The following is a 20,211-nucleotide window of genomic DNA, read 5'->3' on the forward strand; positions in this document are numbered from 1 at the left end:
GCTGTGAGATGGAGAATGACTTCCAAAGGCAAGGGCCGTGTCTCTGTGCCTCCAGGTGAAGCAATTTTGGCTGAACTTGATGATAAGAAACTTCATTGTAAGACAATAGCTTGTTTAAATTTTGCAAGGGTTACCACATCAAATTTTGGTGAGTACAGAGAGAAATCAAGTCAAGTTGGCTTTCATCAGCACAGGGCATCTACCTGATACATTTCTTCAGTGTTTGTGTTTTGGTGGCTAAGCCACAAAGGATTCTACCGATTTTTTTCAAAATAATTCAAAAAATTATTTTGAATATAAAATATGTATTCAGCCTCGAAGTAAAATTCTATCATGGCTTTTATTAGTAAACTGTGAATCAAAGTCTATACTCAAACATTACCCGTAGAAAAAGGAAACATTCCTGGAAATACTGTGTTGGTTCCATAGACTAATGCCATTGAGTTTAATCTAGTAGTCACCGAGATTGGATTTGTGGACTCCATTGAGAACACTGATGATTTATTTTAAGACAAAAGGAAGGCAGCCCTTATGCCTAGTGTTGTTTATTTTCCTGTTATCATCCATAGAGCCTGTCTACTAAGAGATGTCCAGGAATAAAATAAACTTTGTAATTTGTGCAACTTAATTTACCTTGCAAAAATATGTTCGGTTCTTGTAAACAAAATACGCTGCTGTGGGGTCTACAAAAATGGAACTAATAATACCACAATGGGAATTGCTATTTTTTGAGCTCTAACCATCTTTAAGGATGGACTTAAATATTTTATCCTTTTAAAAACTTGATAATGTATAACTGAACTTCAGATGAGAAAACTATGCAGTTTTTCTGCAGTCAGCAATAAAGTAACTACTTCAAGGTCACACAAAAGCTGCTCAGCTAGAAAAGGGATTTCAGTACGGGAGCCTTTTGGTACCAGATCACAAGAACAGATTTTTTAAATTTCCAGAAAATTTGAAGCTGGTTAATAAGCATAGCTATTTTTAAAATTTAAATGGTATAAACTTATGATTACATAAATTACATTTTAAAGAGATTTAAAAATTACTCAAAATTCATCACTTCCCAAGTATTATATTACATTTTATTATTACCTATGTTTTTGAAATCATTCATGGCTATTTTATCCATATGATGAAAATACTGCCCAATGATACGCCTGACTTATCTCTTTCCAACTCTGCGTTCAGTGATCTCAGCTTGGCTGCTTGGAATTGGCCAGGCTGTGAATATTTACACCATAGAAATGGGCAAGCATTACAAATTAGGGTATTTTTTCCCCTGAAGAGCCAGTTGTAGGCATTTACCAGCACACTGCTGGATTTGCACACAGATCTTGCTGACTACAAATTCTATGTCTGCTAGTGAGGAGGTGGTAAGAATATGTACACTGGTCACCACACACTCCGGGCCACAGACATGTGGTACACAGAAAGTGCCACATGAAGCTTTACCTAACTTCAGAGCGGGCTGGGATCTGGACAGCAAGGACAGGTTCAGAGAAAGTTTGATGGAGAAGGTAGCATTTGCTTTAGGTTTTCCAAGAGAATTGGAATCCAGACAGGTGACACTGTCTGGGAAGGAACAGGGCAGAGAGAAGAACAGGAATGAAAGAAAGAGAAGGGTAAACACGTGACATGCAAAGGAGACAGAAAAGAGTTTGGCTGGGGGACACGTGAGGCTTACAAAAGGGGAGACGAGAGGGAGAAGGTAGGATCAGGCTGTGTAACGTAAGGCCCTGAGACCCGCTCAGGATCGTGTTTCGTCAGGCCTTTGGAGGATTTTAATCAGAGAATGACAAAGTCAGAGCTTTGTGTGACAGCAGGATGGGGGGATGGAATGCAGGGATACCCCGTCAGAGATAGTTCTGCTGCTACAGAAGAAGCTGAATGACGGTACAACATCTTTGGTGGTTGTGGAAATCAGGAGGCAATAAGGCAGCCCCTTAAGAGCATTGGTGGCTGCTGAGATGTGGAGAATCAGAGAATGAGGTTGAAGATGCTTCAGAAATTAGTGTCTGGGAAACTTAAAACCAGAACCTGCCAACCCCTTGTAGAAGTGTTTCTTCAAACAGCTTAACACCTGATTTTAGAAGTTGAGAACTGTCCCTTGAAGCAGACCCAAGAAATGAGGCCATTTTAGAGAAGAGCTGCTCATTATTACATGAAACAAAATGACTATTTATTAGATACCCTCAGAATATTTGACTCTGAATTGGATGCTTTCAAACCAAGGAAACTAATAAGGACCTGGCTACTGATATTCTTCCAGTTTGTCGGTTTGGTTTGGCTTATTTTTCTTATTGGGGCATAATAACTTCGTTTCACTCTCCCATCTCATACTTCTTTGTTTTATTAATAATTGTATGTGTATATATATGTATTAAAAAGCAATATTCTGAGGAAAATCCATTCCAATTTAGTGATATGGTAAAAAAGAAAAACCATTTCATAGTGATTTTCATATACTACACATCAGATCATGTATTGGAAGTACAGTCTAACCTTTTACATTTAGTATAATTTGACATAATGTGTTAATTTATTCCTCCTCTTGAACTTGAATATGGAATAATAGAATTTGGATTTGTTACAACTCTGTAAATTTCTTGTTTCGGTATCTTGGAAAAATAATAGTTTCAGTACTCTGAAACTCAGTGAACTCATCTGAAAAATGAGGATAGGCCAAAATTTCTATTTCACAATATGTTTTAAGTATTCAAATAAATTTTATATATAAAAATTTTTCCTATATATTTTAATGTGCCATATAAAAGTGTTAGATACTATAAATAATTTCATAGTGAGAAAGCAATATTGTTGAAATGCATTTTTGAATTTTGATAATATTCGAAAGAATGTGAGCTACCGAGGTAGCTTTGAGGTAGCACTGAGGTAGCTTTTCAACATATTCATAAAACATTTTCAAACCTGCATTTTGAAATGGTCTGTTCAGGTTTCTCTGAGCTGCAAAGCAACTGGCACTTGCTTTATCACGGGCAATGGCATGGAGAACTTAATGCTGCTTCAGGTTTACTGTTTTCATTTTATATCTGAACTAGAAAAGGTCACGCTGCTCCTCCTGCCTTGACTTCGGGGCGCTCTTTTGCTCAAATTGCGAGGAAGAAGAACCCCAGGGCCGACCTGCGCTTGCCCAAGGAAACGGCTCCCAGGAGAGCATGCGCAGATCCAGCGCCACCCAGCCACGCCCCTCCCCAGAAGCTGGAGGAGCACATGGTATTTTGACACAAGCTGGGATTAATTTAGGATCAAAGTTGTCCCTCCATCTGTCTCTTTCCAATGATTCATTATGGTTTAGTAGCGATTTGTTGCTTCATTGTTATACGTTTGGTTCAAAATCTACTCTGATCTGGGAGCATTTTGGTGCTAACTAGAGCGCCACTGTTTCCAAAGATAACACAACTCTGGAGACAGCTCTGTGCACCTTGTCTTGTGAAGTCAGACGTGTCTTCGTACCCTCGGTGCCCTTCGCAACAGAGATACACTTGGTGAGATGCTCTGCCGATTTGACGGTAGCATCTGCTTCACAGACTGTAATTGATGCCTCTCCTGCCTGCCAGGGTAATATATGTTACTTCACTTAGGATGGCTAAATTATTTTTCAAAATCGACTGATTCAGCTACTCTAAGATTTGAAATCCCTTTATGTGATGGATTTTCCCTTTCCTTTCTGAAATATGCTTTTTGAAATATGGCTGATGTCTTTGTTATTTCTCTTATTGTTAAGCTGCATTTTTAACTGCTAATATATTTTCTTGAGGCAAGCAATTGCCAAGCAACTGAAAGCATAAAGGGAAATTTGTACTATGTAAATGAGGGACTTAATGCATTAATTAGATGGATTGGAACATTGTATTTCCATGTGTTCCATGCCTTAATTCTCAAGCTGAGGGTGGGGACTTTTAGAGGGGGTGGCTGTGATGGAGTTCCAAGTGGATTTTGGAAACCAGAACGTTGGAGTTTTGAAACGCTGTGTGGTCATGGTAGGGGCCAAATGAAGTAGGAAAGAGTGACGGATTCTCTTTAAACCTCGTTGTTATGTGGTAATGAGACAGTATCACAAAGCTCCGAAGTGCTGTTTGGTAGACGTGGTCTCTAATAAATGAAAACTGTATTTATTTTCACTTTTCACAGTGGTAAGATGAACCAGCAAACCCATTTCCTTCTTTCTCTATCTGAGGGAAGCCCAGAATCAAAAGAATTTAATCAGAGTTGGCATCCTGAGGTTGGCACGATTCCTTCTGGATGGTAAAGACAGCAACCAGTGACAGCTCCCCAAGTGTCTCTTGTAACATAGCCAAGGCTCAGGCAGGGCAAGAATGAGCCAATGCTCCTTAGCCTAATAATGATGGAGGGAAATTCGGCAGCGGGGGAGTTTTTCCTAATGCTAGGGCCAAACTCATGTTAATAGGAGATGTTAATATCTTTTTTGACATTCATTTTTCACCCATTTATTCATGCACTATGGAAAAGGATTACCAGACACCTCCTCTATGCTGTGTGCTGGGGATAAATTGGAAAACTAAACAGACACAGCCCTAGAAGTGTGAGGTTTAGAGTGTGAGAGCAAATATCACTGTTGTATGTATAGTTACAAATTGCAAAAGTTGCTTTCAAGGAGAGGGATGCAGTTCTATGACAATATATTACAAGAGATCCTGGGGAAAGGGTCAAGGAAGAATTCTGAGAAATGATGAGAACAGGAGCTAAAAGATGAGTCACTGTTCCCAGGTAGTAAGGGTAAATGCCTTTGGGTAGATAGTGCCTCCTTTCAATCTATCCTCTACTTTTAGGCAAAGTTTAATTTTCTTTAAATATGTACATATTAATTTAATGCAGTCATCTTGACACTGACAATATGATGAAAGGCTTATTTGATGCAGTTATTTTGGTATGGGGACAAGTTGAAAATTAGGACTGTCTTCCTTCCTCCTTTCTTCCCTCCTTTTGTCCCTTCTTCATTCTTTCTTTCCTTTCTTATCAAGGGTTGCTCTTAACACACACCCTGATGTCAACCTGAACTCTACCTCTCCTTGGTGCTTGTGACATTCCTGATCATCCTGCACTATCCCCTCGCCACTTGAGCCTCAGCCTAACTCTCAGACCCACCCTGGCTTCATCTCAGGCAGTAGATCTTATTCTTTCCATTTCTTGTATAAAACTCATCTCCCTCCCACCAGCAAAGCCTTCCTACAGCCTGTGGAATCAATTCGGACTTCTAAGTGCAGCTTCATGGATCTATCACCTGCTTCCATCGCTGGTTTCTCAGATCCCCTGCTCATCTCTTACATTGTTCCATCCTAACTTAGCCGAATCAGCCTGTTTTGCTGGGCCTCTGTGCCTTGTCTCATCTTGCTTTTCTTTCATTCGAAAGTCTTCTTCCTGCATCACCTGGAGAACCACTTCTTTCCATTCTGTGACTCACTCAAATACAGTGGCCCCTGATGCCTTGAGGCAGAATTAATCATTTCCAGAAATACTATCTCTGCCTCTGCAAGAGCCCCTCCACTGTCTGCCTGAGTCATGGTTTGTCTCCCTTTCCAGACAGGGAGTGCCTGGGGGAAGTGGGCCATCGCTGTGTCTCCCCGGTGTGCCATTCTTGTAGAGTTTTTTGTTAAAAGTTAAATTTTTTCTTAAAATAAACCAAAAGATGGCCACCTATAAGCTATTTTAGCAAAAGAATAAATAGTTTATGTCCAGAGAGAAAGATCTATACTGTGGTCGAGTTAGTTTTGTGCAGGTTGCTGCCATGTATGCCTCAGAGAATATGCTATTCTTTCCTCCTTGTGAGGAAAATACCAAATAGGTCTACTACACTGTGTTAGGAAAATATTTTGCTTTTTTTTTTTTTTTTTTTTTGTTAACATGAAGCATAGCAGGCTATCTACCTCTTAATTTGTTCGTTTTTCTTTCATTTTTTCATTGTGTGTACAATTTTCTCCAGGCCATAGGATATATGGTAATGAAAAATGATACTGTATGAAAGTATCAATTTTAAAAATTCTTTTTATGATGTATCATTTATATTAATCACAGGGATTTTCATTAAGAAAAATCTTTAATACTGGCATATAATTTGTATCTGTATGCATCAGCCTGTGGTAAACTGATTTCATTTGTTCAAAACTCATGAACTAAACATGTTGCCTATGAGTGCTTAATTTCTCATAATTTTCTTGGTTTAGAAAGAAACTGCCTAGGATGGTATCATTGCACTCTTTGTACTATGACTTAATATAAATGTTTATCCTGTGGGAAGGATGACATTAAATCAATACTACATTTGTCATTTTAGTCATACCAAATAGTTCAAGGTAGCTGTGTTCAGAGCCAATGGCATCTGAAGACATCCACGACATCTGGTGGTTGGCCATCATGGCGACCACTGGTTGAACACCATCTTGATGAGACAACACAATTTTCTTACTCTTACCCCCACGAACCTATGTACCCTGAAGTCATACCCTTCTTCACCGCTAAATGATTATTCACATGCAGTTAACGTATCACATTACGTACACTTTTAACTTCCAGTTATAATCTACCAGAACATGTTTAGTCTTTAGATGAATAAATCTACTTGAATGATTTGTAATACTGTCCAGGAAGCTAGTCAATAATATCATAAAACAATGGACAAATTGAGTATTTTAGTCAATTACAGCTGTTTTCAGTATAAGCATTTCAAATATTAGGCATCTCTTGTGTATTTTCATTTTTTATAGGTGGTCACAAAGTATGATTCTAGTGGAAGTGTGAAATACAGTTTTGGCACTTGGATGCAAGGTAGTATAATATGAATATTGAAATTATAACCACAATGGACATAAAATGTCCCTCAATTCATATCCTCTGTAATCAGTGTGATGGTTGGTAACCTACCGGCAACCTACAGACATTTCAGTTAGGACCAGGCCCATTGCTCTTTGAAGCTGGTCTACCATGTACCACACACTATTCCTTTCATCTAATTGTTCCATTTGATCAAGGACATGACTCTCTTTGAAACCATACACTTAAATAAATGAAAAATTCATCAGCCTCAAATAAATGAAGAGGTCAAACAAAAAACAAATGCATAAAAGAAAAAGAATTGAGTCTATTCTTATCAAAATTCTTAAAAAATGAATTTTTTTTTTGCTCGTATGCTCTTCTTGGAAGAGCAAAATTGGGAAACATTGGGAAAAAACTACATTTGGAAAATGAAAAAGCAGAATTGAGAATCAAGACCTCAGAAATTTGATATTGTGAATTTTTATGTCACTATTTTGGGGGGTGTGAGACCAATAAACTTTCATATGACATTAGAGCATTATATTTTGTATAGCAAGTTCAGTGATGAACACAATGCTTTGTTACTCCAAATCTGCTGTTATTGTTTTGAAACAATGCCAGGACTGATCTAGTAAGTGGGTGAATGAATGAATGACTAGATAAATAAACTATTGTTTTGCTCTAAGTTTAAAAGAAATAAAACATTGACATTTTTCATTGGATTGTGTTGCTGTCATGTAGTCGCAATTTGAAGGTCAGGTCTGTGGGTTTTTGGTGAAGAGAGAAGAATGCAGAGTGGGAACATATGTTTACATCATCTTTGTCAGATTTTATTCTCCCTGAATTAATATGCCCTTCAAAATAGTGAAGGATTTAGCTCATTATATTCATTATTAGCTAATCTGGCTGTAATGGATGTGTTGGTTTACTGATTACAAATGGAAATAATTTGTAATATATTGTTGATTAAATGTGCACTGGTTCTTCCTGCTATAGTGTGACATTTTTCTTTGCAGAATCTTAAACCCTTAAAATCTGATTTAATCAGTCTTAAAGGATATTCTTCGGGTAGACTCTTAAGAACTATTTGAGAAGACTAACTGTGAAGTGTATGAATTCTGTTTTTTTTCAGAATTAATGTATGCACCTGATTAGATCATGTGAAGGGGAATTCTTTTTAAGAATAGAAGCACCTTCTCTTGCTCAGAAATAGAAGCAAGGAATTACTCAGTTCTATTTGAAACTCTCTGTAGTAGAGGGTTGGTTGTTAAAAAAGCGGCTTCCCAGACCCCACCAAGCCCTAACCATGATAAACTTGGGGTGAAGGCTTGAGACTCTGCATTTTAATTAAGTTCCCCAGCAGACAATTATATACATTAAAGTTTGGGGACCACTGGTTGAACAGTAACTAACATCATCAGAGCTAGATATCAAAATAATCCCAGTGAGGGATGGTCCAAGTTGAAAGGTAACCCAAATGTCTGATGAATTTACAGCCTCCTCTAAGCTTAGTTTTTTCTTAAAGTAACACTTGGCTATTTCTGGAAGCCCCCAAAGTAACTTCTGGCAGATGCCCACCGGCAGCCTGGCAGAGGGGTCTTTGTGAGGTGGCCACTGTGGCCACTGTCACCCCTGCTCCTTTCTCACTTGCCCATTTTACTGCCTCTTCCACCCCTGGGAGAGGACTTAGCCCCATTCCCAATCACAGATATTCCAATGTTCAAGGTAGGGAGAGATGCATGCAGGGCTTCCCGTACTCTGGGTGTGATTTCTGGGCAAAGGCCCAAGAAGAGTTTCCTTCAGCTGTCTGAGCCAAACTTACCACCTCGGTCAGATTGGCTCTGTCTGCTCCTTAGCAAGTGGCTCTTACCTCCCGGACACAGAGAGATCCAGCCCTGGCCACCGGGCCCGACGTGGAGGAGAAATCCTTCCAGCCCTTCCATTGCATTTCCTCCCATTTTTTTTTTTTTTCAGTTGTACCTTCACCAAAATTTTTCCTCATCACCACTCACAGATTTTATTTTTAAAAGGCTCTTTTGTTCCTGCATATGACTGGAGGCCTGTATGTCTATGTGTTTTGTTACAAGTATTTTGTTAGTGCCTTAAAAAAAGAATGAGCCACAGACAATTTTAGTACCTTGAAATTAAGAATAAATTTTTCAATCATGAAAGCCCAGTAGGTATCTGGTGCCTTCCGACTTAATGTATTGAAAAAGTATGGTGGAGTATACGGAGTAATATCACTCAACATGACCAGTCCAGAGAGGAAAGGTATGTGGTACAACAAAGCTAACTTGAATATGTGAAACAGACAATGAGGAAGTTGCCAAAGGTCCTTTGTATAAATTCAGGGGTGCACTGTTAAATATTTACCAAGTGGCCCCTCCCCCTAAACAAAACCCCTGATTTGTAGCATCTGTCAATTTCTGTTGTATAGATATTCTCACCATGGTCTATTTAAATGACCAACATGACTTCATTGGCTCACAGAATTTCTAAATATTTAATAATTGGCTATTGGTAGCTGGTAGGAGTACACCAGTATGTTTGGAGAAAAGGAAATATAGAAGTGACAGAGGTGAGGTGACGTCCACTTGTTGCATTCCAGACACAGAGACAATTGGCTGTTTCCCAAAGGCAATGTGGAGTCAGAGTTGGGACTTCCCCCAGCCTCTGATGAGCCCAGTGGTCTCAATGGGGCAGGACTGCCTCCTAGAGGATTTCTCTTCTAGGGAAATTAGTGAGGGCAATTTTTGTTGTTGCAATGAACTGGAGGGTCATAATGATTACAGTAGGGGGTCGAAGCATACTAGACATCCTGAAGATATCAGGTCTGAACTGCAAAACAAAAAATTCGGAGTTTTGCACAAATTTCTAATGTCTCAACAGATAATCTTCTAGGTTAGAAAAAGGAAAAATTGCTTAAAATTATCTGACCATTAGATGACACTGTTTTATGTAGAGTCTCTTTTGGTGTAGGTATAGTATGCAGAATGGACTTCATAGGAATGCAACTATTGTGTAAGTTGAGGGATATTTGCATTCTTGGGTTCGAAATCTTATTATGGACAGTTCACCATTCAAGTCAGGGCTGGCAACAGCACTCAGGGGATGTGAGGTGAGTCTAACACACCTGTAGGCGAATGTAACACACCTGTATTAGATGGCATCTCTAACTGTTGTGGCCACCGTGCTTCTATGTAGAGTGGAAATGTCTTAATATATTGTCTTGTAGTGTAGTTATGCCTGAGCATTTAAATTTGAAATACATATTACTTCATTATAATTTATCATTTTATTTCTCTTTTATATAAAGACATTGTACAAATTATTAGGAGTATTGTATGTAAGATATATTATAAATTTTATTTCAGGATAGTAAAATAAGTATTATATATATATAGTAGAGTTTATACTAGGGATTTTACTGCCCTTTTAAAATTTGACTGAATCAGCACCTGAGCTGGTTGTCCTGAAATCAACTCAAAGGTCAAATGGGTCAGGACAGCCCAAAAGATTTAGCTGAAAATTGTGCTCTCTGTTCCAAGCTTAAGTGCAAAAGCTAACCTAGGTTATTGTCTAAGCTCTTAATTTTCCTGAATGTGAAGTATGATGTGACCCAGAAACTTAGTGAAAGCACATATGTTATATAGAAGGAGTCATTATCACGATCATGGAGATGCATCAAGACAGAAGATGAGAATGAAATGTGCACATAATTATATCAACATTATGTAAAATTACCATAACATTGGGAAAAGTATGAAAGAAAAAATACACTTAGGTTATGCAGAGTTATGTAGTTTGTACCAGGGTATGTATGTATGTGTATATGTGTGCGTGTGTATATGCATGTATAGACTTCCAAGTATACATGCATACACATACACAAGTATATTTGGAGTGTGTGTGTGTATGTACATATATATGAGTCTGTGAGATTTTTGAGATAAGGCCAAATAGTATTTTATTTTTATCCCTAACACTTAAGAGGGTGCTTGCACTGAATGGGAGTGCAGGAGATATTTAATAAACCTATGCATGTTTGAAAGAATAATGTTAGAATCTCTGCAAATAATGTTTGAATTCAATAGAGAAGTAACCCCAATCTTTTTGGCACCAGGGACTGATTTCATGGAAGACAATTTTTCCATGGACTGGGCGTGGGAGGGATGGTTTCAGGATGATTATTCAAGTGCATTACATTTATTGTGCAGTCAAACTTCTCTGCTAATGATAATCTGTATTTGCAGCTGCTCCCCAGCGCTAGCATCACCACCTCAGATCATTAGGTCTTAGATTCTCATAAGCGCAAAACCTAGATCCCTTGCATGTGCCGTTTACAGTAGGGTTTATGCTTCTATGAGACTCTAATGCTGCAGCTGATCTGACAGGAGGTGGAGCTTATGCAGTGATGTGAGTGATGGGGAGCAGCTGTAAATACAGATGAAGCTTTGCTCGCTCACCTCCTGTTGTGCAACCTGGTTATTAAGGTTCTTAACAGAACATGGAACGGAACCAGTTCTCAGCCCAGGGGTTGGGGACTGAAGCAATCGAGTGTCTAACTAGCTGGTGCTGTAACTAAATAAGTATAGTAACTCTAGGACAGTACTTTTCAAAATTTAATGTGCATATAAATCATCTTAAAACGCAGTTTTTGGCCCAGTAAATTTGGGATGGGACCAGAGGCTTTGCATTCTTAACAAGTACCAGGTGATCCAGTGCTGGTCCTGGGCCTACACTCTGATTAGCAAAGCTCAAGGCTTCCTGTAGAGCATCTCAGTTGCTCTGCACCTGCAGGTCAGAGCTAGTATGTCTAGGAAGAAAAAAACTGTGGTTAATATAATCAAAATTTTAATTATATAATAGTTCATATTTCATGAAAACACTACAGGTTATCCATTTTGTTGTTAATGTGGTGGTTTCTACTGTTTTTTCTCTGTCATCACCAATCATTATAAAGATTTGTGTACCTATCTCCTTGTATGTATGTGCAAGGGTTTCTCTGGGTTATATACACTGATGAGTCAACTTGGTGGGTTGTCTCCATGACACCAAGGGTGGGTTGTAGGATAAATACGTATTAAAAGTTAATGCCACATTATGTTCCAAAGGGGTTGTACTAAATTCTACTTCTAACAGCACTGTGCTAGTGTTTCCATTGATCTGTACACTTCAAATTTAATACTGTCAGCTTTTATACTTTTTGCAATCCAAGGGGTATAAAATAGTATTTTGTTTTGGTTTTAATTTACATTTCAATGATTACAAATGAGGTGGAGAACCTTTTCACGTGATTTTGGGCCATTTGTGTGGATAGTTATTCCTGCATATTGCCAATTATCAGTAGGATTATTTTTTTTTCTTAATGATATCTATGAGTCTGCTATGATCTGACTGTGTATGTTCTCCAAAATTCATATAGTGAAATCTAATTACCAATGTAATTATTAAGAGTCAGGCCTTTAAGAGGTATTTTGGTGCTGAGGGTGGAGCCCTGGTGAATGAGTTTAGTACCTTTGTATCCCAAGGGAGCTTGTTCATGTCTTCTACCATGTCGGGATGCAGCAAGGAGGCACCATCTGTGAAGCAGAGACTGAGCCTTCTCCAGACACCAAATCTGCCAGTGCCTTGATCTTGGCCTTCCCTGCCTCTAGAAGTATAAGCAGCAAATTTCTGTTGTTTATAAATTACTTGGTCTAATGTATTTTACTATGATAGCCTGAATAGACTCAGATTTTACATATATACATATATATTTATATAAATTTTATATAGTTTTTTATATAAATTATATATTTTTTGTAAATATATATTTATATATAATAGAGCATATATTACATATTCTGGAAATTTTTTATTGTTATTATATGTGCGGTAAACATCCTCTCTCAGTTTATTTTCTGTCTTTCATATTCTCTCTGGTGTTTTTTTTATATACAGAAATCTTATGTTATTAGAGGTCAGTTTTAAAGGAAATACTTCATAATGCTTATCATTATGCATTTGCATTTGCTCTAGGTTTTTCGTAGGTTTTCATCTTATTAAGAGTCTTCTCTTTCATTTCTTGTTTGGTAAGATTTTCATTATAAATGAGTGTTATTCTATCAAGTATCTTTTCTGCATCTATTGAGATAATTATGTGGTTTTTCTCTTTGATAATCTAATCTAGCAAATTGTAAGTTTTCTTAACCACTTCGGTACGGTGCTCACCGGCCACGAAACCGTGCCCACAGCCGGCACTCATAGTCCCCACGATAGTCTGTACTGTGCATTGAGGAGGAATCCGTTTTGCTCTTGTGTGATGAGGAAAGCTTTAAAGCACTGAAAGCTTGTTTTACTTTACAGGCAGCTTTAGGAAAATAACTATAATAACTCCTACTAAGGACTTGTTAAAAGGTCACAGATTCGTAGTAACTTATTAGCTGAACGTACACACTGCAACTGCAGAGATAAACGCTGTAAAAGTAAAAGCTTTTGGCTGTCGACTAAAGTCAACGCTCGGCTGTGCGCGTTCATCTGTGGCTGTCAACTATAGTCGACGCTCATACCGAAGCGGTTAATTTAAAATTCCCTCTTTTGCTTTTCTTGAATGAACACCACTTTGTCATCTATTTTCTTTAAACACAGCTCAATTGGGTTTACTAATATGTTACTTAGGAATTTTGCTTCTACACCCTGAGTGAGGTTGTTCTGACTTGTCACACTTGTCCCCTCCGCTCAGGCATCAAGGTTATGCAAGCCTCGTGGTATGAGTTGGGAAGCCATTCCTATTTCTCTATGTCTGTATTTTTTAGAAGAGCTTATATAAAAGTACAGTACTATGGAAAAGTCCTGTAAAACCACTTGGGCCAGAAGGTTTTCTTGTAAAAGATTTTAAACTACTTAAATAAGTGTTAAAAAATAAGTTAGAACTCCTTAGGCTTTCTATTAATATTTTTCCTTGAATCTGTTTTAAAAAATTATATTTTTCCTAGAAACGTGCCCATTTAGTCTCTTTTATAATAGACTGGCAGAAATTTGTTCATAATATTCTCTTATTATTCATTTAGTCACTTCTGTGATTGTCTCTCCCTTTTCATTCATGGCATAGAGTGTTTGTACCTCGTTTATGTTTATGGATGCCATTCTTGACAGAAATAGGTTAGTTTCCATGAAGTGCCAATTTTTGTTTTTTTAAAAAATTTTCTGTATTGTATATTTATTTCTATTTTAATAATTTCTGCATTGTTTCCACTTATTTTTTCTAATTTCTTTGGGTTGGTTCTGTTGTACTTTTAGTGAAACTTGTTGGTTAAGATATCTATCCCATCATTTCCTTTTTCTGTAAAAACATAAGGATCTAATATTCCTTGAAAAACTACTTTGTTGAACCTCATAAGTATTAATATATATTTTCATTATTGAGTTTTAAGTATTTTTAAAAATTTCTATTGTGTGTTTTCTTTTTATCAATTATTTAGAAATGCCTTAGATCTTCCAAACATGTAAATTTTTAATTTACTTTTTTGTTACTGTTAGTTGTTATGCTAGTTTTTGTTTATGATATAAATCTTTTGACTTTTTTGAGACTTTCTTATAAATATGTGACAATTAAAAATATTTCGATATGTGTTTGAGAAAAATGGGTATTCTCTGTGTTCAAGATGGTAGGTATGTTCACTAAGTCAAGCTTTTAATTTTCCTTTTACACCTTTTCTCTGTCCTTACTAATATTTTTTCCTGTTGTCCTATCAGTAATTGAGATATCTCATTCTTGCGAATTTGTCAATATCTCCCCACAGTTCTATCAGTTTTTGCTACTATATATATACATATATATACGTATATATATATATATATATTTTAATTAACTTGGCTATAAGCATGATGTCTTTACTGGACTTTGGAGGTATGGGCCGTAATTTTGTCACCTCTGTATTCTCCTGAGTGGCAGCTACTGAATGAATAGATAAATAAATGGATGTTCTGGGAAGGCTGAATGGATTTATTAATCTGATTTTTCATACAAAGTGGGAATACCACAGTCACAGGATACAATCTGAAAGGCCATACAGGAATGTCTAACAAAGCTTTCCATTAACTATCACGCCACAATAGGCCAAAGATCTGGTAACTTTAGTGAAGGACCTTCCATCAAATCATGTTTACCATCATCTTGGGGTAGAGTTTCAGATGAAAGCAGTGTGAGTTCTAGAATTTGGAGTCATGCCTGTTAGTTAACTGAAAGGCATTTCACACATTTGCTTTTATCAGTTTATTCATGCTGATAGGTGCTTTTAGAGGGAATTCACAGCTCATGAAAGGCTCTGAATGAAAAGATCCAGTGAACAAAGTCTCCTGTTTATCTATAGAATGTGCCTTGGGGTGTGTATCAGCAGCCCACAAATTTCTGCTGTGTTTAAACACATAAATGAAGGAAGAGTAACCAAGGTTATTTTTTGTGTAACTTGAGTTCATTAGATTAAATCAGTATTTCACCCTATACATTACTTCAAGGTACACATTTAACAGTTAGTCTCATTTTATAGGAGAAGCTAGTGATTCCTTTAACCATTTGAGTACATTGAAAATTTTCAGACACTGACAATTTTAAGTCTGATCTGGTTTAAAATTGATATAATTCTAAACATGCTCCATGTAAAAGTTTCAAATCAGTAGCACAACTGTTTAAGACATGAAAGTTTGACCCTACATTTATCATCCTTTTCTTAGTATATGTGTGTGAATAATCCTACAAAATACTCAGTATAATGATGCTGTTTCAGAATGCTTCCCATTTCACACTTTCACTGCTGAACAGTCACTACCCTACTGATTTGCCATTTCAACACAACTCAGTCCCCAAAGCTGTTCTTTACTCTTGCCTTGAGGAAAATGCTATTTTAAATAGTAGTAGGAAAGTTACTTGAAATAGGTATTAGATTTACGAAAATTCTTTTTTGAATGAAAAGCAACACGTCATAAAATCAAACTGAGAACTATTTCTGTATTGATTATCCTCTCTAATCCTGCGAAAAATACCCACCAGACTCCTAGAATTGTCTTTTTTTCCCCTTTATTTCTGCTTATTTTTCATAATGTGCTCTAAAAAGAGTAAAAGGATTGTTGATGCCGTCATTGTGGAAAATGCTGGCTTATTTGTTGATTCTAATTTTATTTTTTCAAACAGACTCAATGTTTCCATGGATTTTTAATTTATTTTTGGGAAACCATATACCAATTTAATTGCTACTTTATGAATTATGAGGGTTTCTTGATAATAAATGGTGATAACTAATGACAAATTCCTGTTTTTAATATAGTTCTAACCTCTTAAATCATCTGAAAAGCAAAGCACAGTTAAAAAAGCTACTACTTTACAGGGAAATAGAACAATATATATTTTTATGTGGCTTGGTATATTCTACCTTGAGTAGATAGTAATCAAATATTTTAAACAATCAAAATATTTTAAAATAAAGATATCTATCATAAATATCTACTATAAATATTATTTAGTTATTTAAAAAGTGATATTTACATTAAAATATTATAAAATTATAAGAAAAAGAACATTTTTAAAAATAATCCTAGACTAATTTGAAATAAATTCTACAATTAATTTATATAATACTACTATCCTAATTATTTATATTCCTTTTTTCTTAGAACTATCAAGTACTTTTTCATGTGTTATTATTTGTAACCAAAAGTTTTAGAAGATTTTGGAGGCATTTCACATAGTTATAAAGCAACTTAAAATAAGCACAGAATATATATTATTTCACTTAACCTTAACTCATTTTAATTTCTCTAAAGATTATGACTAGGACATATAAAACTAACAACCTATGCAAAACTAAATTTATTTGAACTAACAAAGTATTTATTATGTTTTAATTTATGAGTATTTTTCCTCTTCTGCTCTACTTTTTCTTATACTTTCCACCTGTAGGAATATTCATCTTTGCAATCCTGTGCTTTACCTGAGTTAAAATTGCTGCTGCCTCCTTGGTCCTGTATTATTTCTGCTGCATCTGCTGTTGCAACCGGGCCAAGGAACATGAACTCTAGGGCAGCGTCTGGCTCTTAATCTGTCTGTTGCTTCCTACCCACGTTGACATTGTGCCCTCTCGCCACATGGAAGACCACCTTTGCATCTATACTATCATCTCACTTTTCCCCCTCTCCGATCTTTGATCTCTCAATTTCCTCTCTTAATTGCTTTCAGAAGTCTCTGGCCACTAACCACTTTTGTTAGGTGTTTTTGAGTCTTTTCCTGAACCCTGTATTTTCTTAATACAATTAATTATTTCTTTTATTTTATGTTGCATTGGTTTTTTTTTTTCAGTCAGGGGTTGTGGTACAGTTTATTTGTGTTTGTAATAATGTGAACATTGTCCTCCTAGTAGGATCTATCTCCTCACCATGAAGAAGAGACCTTTTTGGTTTTTTTCAATATGAGTGATTATTTTAAGAGTATGATGAGGAGCCACTGGGCAAAAAAGGAGGATATAAATAAGACCCAAATACATAGGCACCAGGTGCTGCTTTCTCAGGTTCACAAAAGCAGTCCTCCACCACTGAACTCCATTCTCTCAGGAGGCTCAATGAAGGCTGACCAGTCTGATGCATGTGTAGGCAACAGTCCCATGGACTGGCACTTGTAAACAGCCAAAGCCAAACCCATCAGGTTCCCAATAAGATAGACCAAACCCTGAAGAAACTTCTGGCTTGAACTTTCTAACATTTTGAAAGTGGCTGAAATGGCCATAAGTGCCTGAATGGGTTGCCAGGCCATCACACACACCATCATAGTAGGGAAGATGGAGATAGTATTGCCTGCCATGTACATGATGAAGAGGTTCATGGGAATCTGTTTGAAGGGACCCCAGGCAATGTCCCAGCAGCGCTTCTCCACCAGGATGCAGTCTGTCTCTTGCACACTGGTATCAGGCACTTGCTTGTCCAAGTAACCGACTGGGTAAAGTGAGTCTCCCTGGCCACTGCCCTGTCACTTCGGCCCCTGCTGCCTCCTCCAGGCCCGCTCAGCTCAATGGCCCACTGGAAGCGCCGGCCTCGGTTGGCTACCAGGCTCCCCTGGGCCGACAGCATGTCGACGGCAGCTTTCTAAACCCCGGCGGCTTCTCACTCCAAAGCGCACTCCTGTTGCATTGTTTTTTAAAAATTCTTTTTCTTAAATGTGTTCTAAGATATATTTCCTTTCATATATAAACAGTCTTCCATGTAAAAGAAGGTGATATAACTTTAACCATGTTCTTATATTTTTAAAACTCTTGCCTCAATTTCATTTCTCATTTTTGTTGTTAATGAAGAACTATTAAATCATGTCTGTAGAAACAGATTCGTAGTGATCATTACCAATTCCTCATGGATGTGCTGGGGGTGGATTGAAAAGCACAACATAGAAGACTTCTCTCAGGGACTGATTATGATGTGTATATAGGCAGGACAGTACCCAGCTCACAGTAAACACTCGGGACTAAATTAATGATCAGAACTACGACAGCAGTATAAGCCCATCTTTCCTCCCCTCTTCAATGTTTGACTTATTAATGTCATACAAGAATGTAGATTTGAGTAATAAGTTTTTAAATAAGAAATCCAATCAGAGTAAATAATGCAAACAGACAAGCAAAAGACATTATATTCCAAAGAGGAGGGGGCAGGAATTTTAATTTCCACTTATTCCAAAGAGGAAATGGGAGGTGAAGATAATACCAGTGGGTCACATGATCAGGAGCAGAATATTATATAATATGGGGACAATTTATTGATCAATTAATTTGTGTTTTCTCTGTGCAGCAAACCTTCTTCACGCCCTTCTCGAAGTCCTTGAGGTAACTAGATTCCTTTTGAGGACTTAGGTTTTATTCCTGCCTTGGATTTTTAGAGGCCTCAGAACAAAGTCTGGTGAAACACAACAACTCCACCTATGTTTTGTAACAGCTAAAGTTTGTCAACATGAGCATGTTAGGCAGAAATACTGATGAGGCCCAGTAGAGGGGAGCTGTTTCCCCCAGACTGGACAGACATCAAATGGTAGGGGTCTCCTAGCTACAGCATGTGAGTGGCAGGGCCCCAGGTGAGGAAGTGACTGGTGCATCTAGCGGGCTGCCTTCTGGGTTTACACAAATGTTCCGTGTCTACACCACCACTTAGAGATCGCAGAGCTGCCACAGCTAAAGGGCCAGGCAGAGCGAAACAGCAGGTGACTAGGTGACAACAGTGCATTGATAACCATTTTCAAAACTGGTGTCCAGATCTTTGGGCATGCATAGAACCTCAGGATCTTAGCAAATCCCTGGGAGGGGAATCCCAGGAATAACTAGGATTAAGTTTCCTGTCAATGAGTTCAGATGGGAGTCTAGAATTATTTAAGGGCACGAAACAAAACAAAAGCAAATAAATGTTTTGTTTTCCTATTGAGGGCTAATTTGATAAATAAACTACATTCGATTAATTTGTACATTCTCCTTGTATCTTCCCTGTGTGGCACACCTTCCACATAAGGTATAGCCCTATTAGTAGCTACATTTCCTGATTCACCAACATTTCTTTAGGACCAGACAAAAAATGTCAGGATCTGTTGGCATATTTACAAAAATACTCTGCTCTGAGATTTCTCTTCTCCATGAAATATTTAGGTTATGCCTATAGTAAATATATTCTCTTGCTCAGTGAGAGAATACAAAGTATAGCCCAGTCTGAGAGAAAAGACCTTTGTTGTATTAACATTCTCCAAAAAATACAAAAGCTCTGTGCACCAGTATCAGTAGATTCTATTAGATGAGGTGTACCTGCTTCAGGTAATTATATTTAACATTAAAAAGGCTTCTATAATTTGGGCCTTTGGGAAGACAGCAAAGCTATTAGTAGACAATGAACCCATCCTGGAGGGCTACACATTTTATGATCTCTGTCCTTAAGCATAACTGAATAGTACACTTAGTGCAGCTACTGTGCACTACATTTGAGTGGCTGAGCCCAACCCATCCTCTTGATGGACTGGTGAAGCCTTTTGCCACATGTCACTCACAGAATTTAGCTCTCTCTTCTCAGATTATCTTCTTCGTACCAGGGCACTTAGTGATAATTTCAAAGTGCTACCTGTCTCTCAGTTTATCAGAGTTAAACCCTTTGTTACAGAGTCATCACTTACTTTGCTTTTAAATAGTTTGCTTTTGTCCAAGCTGCCCAGACTGCTACTTTTGAGGAGGCTGCCCCCATGCCGGGCACATTCTCATCTGTTCTTCCTGTGATGGGAGAGGCAGCCAAGGTGAGAGCCCATTCCAGGCTGAGTTTGACAATAGGAAGATTTCTTCCTGAGTCATACATTGTGTCTCTGCAACACCTTCAGTGTATCCGTGTCAAATAACCTGTCTAGTATTTAGCCATTTTATTTTTATTTAT

The 20,211-nt window shown here is 37.5% G+C and overlaps 1 pseudogene; it reads right to left on the bottom strand.

The window, feature by feature from the left end:
• Positions 1-17,245: 17,245 nt before the first annotated feature.
• On the bottom strand, positions 17,246-17,826 carry LOC105864174 (ER membrane protein complex subunit 4 pseudogene; annotated as a pseudogene).
• Positions 17,827-20,211: the final 2,385 nt, after the last annotated feature.

This window comes from Microcebus murinus, chromosome 13 (genome assembly GCF_040939455.1).
Source record: "Microcebus murinus isolate Inina chromosome 13, M.murinus_Inina_mat1.0, whole genome shotgun sequence".
NCBI classification, from domain to species: domain Eukaryota; kingdom Metazoa; phylum Chordata; class Mammalia; order Primates; family Cheirogaleidae; genus Microcebus; species Microcebus murinus.